Source organism: Passer montanus, unplaced genomic scaffold (assembly GCF_014805655.1).
Source record: "Passer montanus isolate IOZ18808 unplaced genomic scaffold, ASM1480565v1 scaffold99, whole genome shotgun sequence".
NCBI classification, from domain to species: domain Eukaryota; kingdom Metazoa; phylum Chordata; class Aves; order Passeriformes; family Passeridae; genus Passer; species Passer montanus.
The window spans coordinates 577,688-583,932 of record NW_024375367.1 but is presented as its reverse complement, the minus strand read 5'-3'; the positions used below and the strand labels follow the sequence as shown (position 1 = coordinate 583,932).

Here is a 6,245-nt window from a genome sequence, read left to right as displayed (position 1 = left end):
CGCTCGGGCAGGAGCGAGAAGGCGCCCGGCGGGCGCTGCGGCGGGGCTGGGCGGCGAGCCGAGAACGCGCGCCGCCCGGCACCGCTCGGAGGCAGACGCACCAAGGAGCAGCCGCGACTCCGCGGAAAGTTCGCTGTTACATCGCTCCGCATCTGGGAATGCCCTGAGCCGCTCCATGCAGCCGCGGTGGGGCTCTGTGAGTCCGCCTCCGCGGGGGCCGAGCCCGGCGCGCTCCGAGCCCGAAGCCGAGGTTCGCTCCAGGTAGCTTGCCCGACGCTCCTTCCCGAGGCGCGGCAAAGGCTCTGCCCTGGTTGCCCCACTCGGCGCAGCCTCCAGCCGGGTGGTCCCTACCCCTGTGCCGCCCCAGCCTCGCCCGGTGCCCCTGGGTCGGCCCGGCCTGGACCTTAACGGGACCGAGCCGCGGCCAACACTGGTAAATAGAGGAGCAGAGGGAATGAGGCTGCTCAAGCCCCCCAATTCCTCGCTTTACTTTTCCTTTCTCTAAAAATTTGTGACAGAAGTTAAATACACGAGCTTAGAAATGGTAGGAAAAAAGATACAACGTGCAGAGACAGGGATGCATAACAAAATTAGGACCTGGAGGTTTGTTTGTTTGGGAGTAATAATAATAATAATAATACAAAACAACAATAACAATAATTATTTGCGGTCTGTTTGGACTCAGCCCCGCGCTGGGGTCCGGACGCGATGAGAGCAAGGGGCCACCTGCCACCCTATGCAGAGCGTGCCGTGCCCGGGCGAACATCCCTCACCTCCGGCCCACTCCTGCCCCCCCGGGAGGCTGCCTCCCCTGGCATCGCCGGGCAGCATGCCACCGGTTTTGCGCTTTGCCCATCGCTTTGGATGAATAGCTTCCACCTGGGGGCTTCGAGAGAGAAGCAGGGTGAAATAAGCCCAGGGCAGCACCGGGCAGGGCTGAGTCTCAGCGGGGCGTGCGGTGTCGCGGCCAACAGCCCCTTCGCTTCCTGCACCGCTCGTCCCTCGAGCTGGTTTCACCTGCCTCCCTGGAGAACACCGAGGAGTGAAGTGCTTGCCAAAGCAGGCGAGCCTGAAAATGTCACGACAGCAAATGTGAAGGAAGTGCCAGCCACAGCACGCTCAGAGGCAACTGTGAGAACGGGCACCAGACCACCAGATCTCCACAGGCAGCAGAGGTGATACAATTAATCTGCATTAAGCTGTGCAGTGAAAATGCCAGATGAATTCTCCTCTGGAACTTCCATGGTTGCAGCATCAGGTCTCTGCATCGGACTGCTGTGTGAACCCCTGGTATACGTATTTTAGATGTGCCCCAAGTTAGGCACTGCTGGGATTTCAGCGGAAACATACTGCCTTTGGGGAGCTGCTCGGAAAGCAGCCTCATCCCACTGAGCAGTGTGCAGCACAGGCAGGCTGTAACAGGTCTCTTCCTATGAGACATCAATGGAACGTGTGATATCAACTCGTGTCAGTTCAAATACAGATCAAATACCAAAAGCAGCTGCTTGGAAAGCTGAGCCAGTCGTTCTAATAAGCATACATACATGTATGCAAATGTTTGTATAGACCCATACATGCCTATCCACACAAAGGCAAGGAGAGAGAGCTGGGTAAATAGAGGCACGCTCGAGGGCCAGAGAGCCTGCAATGGCTGCTCCATCAGATTTCATTGGAATTGGCAATGTGAGCACATCAGAATGTTGTTGGAACATTTGTACCTCGTGCAGGCTACCAACAGCACTGGTATTGCTCTGTGTTGCTACAGATTGAAAGTGTAATCACAGCTTACTTTCAGAATCATTTCTCAGAGCAGAGTGCTTTTTCCCCCATATATTTCCTTATTAGATCATGAGAAGCCAACTTCTGGTTTGAGTGTAATATTTTTCACAAGCAAATATCTCTATAATTAACAGTATTTCCTGTGCCTTTTTATGCATATTGTGACATTTCTACTCTGCAGGGGTGAGTGCAACATGGCACTATCAATGTGTTTTACGTTTTCTGGCATTTTACGTATCATAACCCATTAGCAGTCTCCCGTGGGTCTTCCCAAGCTTATAATTCCTTATTAAACTAATGTTCAGATAAAATCTCTTTGGTATTACTCAGATGAGAATTAAGTAAATAGAATTTTACCTCTGTTTCAGGACAGTGGAGTCAGGATCCTTGCAAGATTTTGAGTGAATACGTTTCATTCCTAACATGTAGCTATCTGCCAAATGTTTCTCAGCAGTAAATACTGTGGCCAGGAGAGAGAAGTAAAGGGCAAAATTAAACATTCTGTGAAACCCATATCACATATTGAGGTTTAAGGGGTGATAAACAGCGTGATTGGGCCTTCCTTTAATCTGCTCATAGTGTCACACCAAAATAAGTTCCCCTTAGGACATTTCTCCATTTCTACCTCCCGTGTTACATCCTCCTTCTCAGAATAACTACTGACACATGCCCAGGTGCTGATGATTTTCAATTCAGCCAAATCTTATCTATCAAAAAAAACAAGCAGACTGGGATTTTCCCTTCTCTCTGCAGTTTGTGCAAATATCAGTAGGATATATCTCTTGGTTTTATTTCATGAACAGAAATACACAAGAATAAAGACAGCTTGAAAAATAAGATAGAGTTGGAGCATTTAGGAAATACTAATTGATTTCAGCTTCTAATACTAGTGAGTACAGGTAGGAGCAACTGCAGCAGCTGTGATTCAGTATAACTTTACCCAAATCAGGTAAGCTGACTTGGCACATTATCTTTAAAGACGAAAGGAAAAAGCAATGCAGAAATTTTAACCATATTTGCTCATTCAGTACTAGGTAAAAGGTATTTTTTTTTTGTCTCAGTTCCTTTTCTTTATGTACTCATGAAAACTTTTCTTACGAGCATGGACATATAAGAGATTATGAAATCTTCTCCAAGATGGAGATTTATATGCAAAAGAAAGAATCTTATACTAATTATTTAAAATAATTGTATTGAATTTATTAAAATTATTTGTAATTTTTTATTAATTTGGAATCATGGAGGAAGATTTTTCTCAGACTTCTTATTATTCTCATTTAATTTTCAATATGCTTCTACCAATCTATTGCTCATTAGCAATGATGCAAAATCACACAGTGTAATAGTATCTCTTGTTGCAGTTTAGATTTTTTTCTATGTTTGTTTTGGAGACTAAACTTGTACACAGAATAAGGCTTATAATTTTTTTCTCTGTATTAATCTAATTCATGAAATCTGTAACAAGTTAATGTCATTAATTCTATTGTTACAGACCCTGCAGTTCTCCCAGACAGAACTCTGCAAGTGGCAAATGGTTCTTGCCAGCCCACACCAAGCATTCCATACTATTAAATCTTTCCTTCCACATAACTCAGTGTATTACCATTTATGTACTTAAATACCATTAGACAAAACTCAGGTTTCTAAGACTGGAGAAAGAGAGATTCTATTTACTGACTGATAGAAGAATGTGGATTCTGTCAAAGATGGTGGGGAATCCTGGTCAGAATCTTTCATTTTCTATGAAACCTTCATTGGCAGAGGTACCATTCTTGTGAAAGTTTAGTGGGGCAAAAGTGTGAGTGAAGAGAGAGACAGGAACATGCAAGGGAAAGAAGAAGAGGAAAAGATTGATTCAGGGATGTGAATAAATAGTAACACTTTGTTTTAAACAAGCAAGTACTGACCTCAGCTGTAGGACTCTTTCACTCAGGTTGTTTTTCTATGCCAGACTAGAATCTTGAAGTATATTTCTTTAGTGTTTGTCTTTGGTTGGTTTGTTGTTGTTTTGGCATGGTTTTTTGCTTTTGTTTGTTTGTTTGTTTTCATTAAAAGGTAAAAATAGAAAAACAGAACAAGTCAAACGCAAGTGAACAACTAGAAAAAATATACAATACTAATATTTGGTATTTTCTCAACCTTAATTTCTGGTCACGACAAGCAGGTTCTTGTCTGACTTTCTCTCAAGACTTCCGAGTTATTCAGGTAAGAAGATATTTGGAGTTTGTATTTTAATACAGGGAAGAAAGTGGCTTAGGTTTATTGACAGTTAAATTGCTATTTAATTTTATTACTGCAGTTTACATTGGAAATATGCAGAATTCTATGTAGATTCCCATTTTATTACTACTTAAATCTCAACAATTCATATTTTTAGTGGAAAGCAAGCAATTAAACTTCTTTTATCTGCCTACATTTGTCAGTTTCACAGAATTCACATATGTTATTTTTACTGACATGCTACAAGCTCCTTCTCCTTTCTTCTAACCAGAGTTTTTGAATGATTTAAGCTTGTTTTTCTTACATCAGAGAGTGGAACTTGGCGCAATAAGGTTCATTGTTTTCTTTTGCAATTTTTTAATGAATAGTAGAACAACATCACTAAAGTTTTTGGTGTTTTTTGAAGTAATTTAATTTTTGTCCTCTGTGATTATTTTCATCTCTGTGCTTCTCAGTAAGCACTTACTTTCTGCCAGAATACTCGGCTGTTACATTTGAGGTTTTTCTGGCACAATCTTTCAGTGTCAAGATTTTAGGAAGGAAAGGACTAATGAGTCAAACCCTCAGCTGGAGTGGGATGTGGCTCCAGACTAGAGATATCTATATTAGGGATTCACATTTTAATTACTAATTGTCTTAAGCTCCCTGTAGAGCCAATGAAAATTTATTCAATACAGTGATGGGATCATAGAGTAAAGTTCAGCTTTGAATCTGCATTTTGACTTCTGCGTGAGCTACATTCTACTGAGCAGGACAAACCCCAGAGCAGAGGTGCCTTGTGCTGTTTGAGGTTCCTCAGACTATCCAAGATGCCTGCAAAAGGTGAACAGATAATTTTTGACCTGCCTTTTATTGCCTTGCTAAGGAAATTGCCTTATATGTGACCTGTATGTTTCTGTATGTTAGACCAAATATTCTGTGAAATTTTACAGATTTTGGACACCTATGCACAACAACCAGAATCCACACGACATCCCTTTTGGCTCTAACTGGAGATCAAATCTCACATATAAACACCAGCATGATAGACACACAGAATCAGATGTTTGAATCTTCATCCTTAGAATAACACAGCAAAAACCTTAAGACAGCAAAGTTTGTTGAAAAAGAGCAGGAAGTAAACCTAAGGAATGATCCCTTTCTCATTTTTCTGGAAGAGCTTGAAATCTTTACCTGTTTTTATGGGGGTGGTATCCTTGTAAAGGACCTGAAATCCTGGAAACAAGTGGCGTATTTGAATCAGGAGAAAAGAAAACAAGAGGCAGGATTCCAGGGCAGCTAGCCAGACATTTTAGGTATCTTTAAGTATGTGGAATAAACAGAAAGAACGAAATGTCTTGCTACACAAACAAAGCTATAACTTAATCAGCAAGACAGAGACTTTGTAGTCTCTGTCTTGCTGATTAAGACAGAGGATCATCAAAGGATTGGAGTGTTGATAGAGAGTGGTACAGGCTGTTCAAGAAAGAAAGGCTGGGAAAAGGGGAAAGCAGCATTGCGTTACCAAGAACGTGTTTATGATTTGTTAAAAGAGAAGGCAGATACATCAAATGTCTCTAAGAGAACCAAAAACAAGGTTTCAAAAGATTGCTCTACCTCAAGTCAATGTGGAGAAGAGATGATTGAACACCTTAAATGCACACGGAAAGGAGACATTTCTTGGAGTTGTGGAGCTGCTGGTTTACATCCTTAAGTGGTAGAGTTTATACCTAGATTTTATTTGCTCTTAATGGTGTGAAACAGCTGAGAAATACAAGATGAAGGCCTCTAAATCTGGTAAAAGGGAATTCGAAATAACAGGATAGAGAACAGCAGAGAACAGCACTTCAAAAAAAGAAGGTGGTGACACACTTAGATGAGTGGTAGGAAAAGTCTGGTGATTTTAATGGAACACAGAGAGAGAGAGAGAGTCAGCCATGAGAAGCCAAGCTGTTACCAAAAAGAAAAAAAAAAGCTAGCAATATTGGCAAGAAAGCTAGTAGACATTCAGAATGTATTACCAGGGTGTAACATGTGAGAGACTGTTGTTTTGCTCGAGGTGAGCAGGAGTTTACATCAACTTCAAACCTCATGTTTGACAGAGGTGTAAAAAAGAACCTCCTGCAGGGAACCTAGAGATCAGCGTAATGGATAATGGGGTAATGTGATCTTTCAGGAATATTTCAGCTAGGCTTGTTCTGCCTAAGAAAAGGTACCTTTAAGTTATTTCATATAGTTTATAATTGTGAAAAAGGGAGTACTAAACA

At 42.0% G+C, this 6,245-nt stretch overlaps 1 protein-coding gene across 1 annotated transcript in view; it reads right to left on the bottom strand.

The window, feature by feature from the left end:
* The window catches only part of TRPC4 (transient receptor potential cation channel subfamily C member 4), a 132,628-nt gene extending 132,365 nt beyond the window's left edge, over nt 1–263 (bottom strand). The window contains exon 1 of the mRNA XM_039696648.1: nt 102–263. The gene's annotated coding sequence lies outside the window, so the exon portion shown is untranslated. The remainder of the gene's footprint in view (nt 1–101) is intronic.
* Nucleotides 264–6,245: the final 5,982 nt, after the last annotated feature.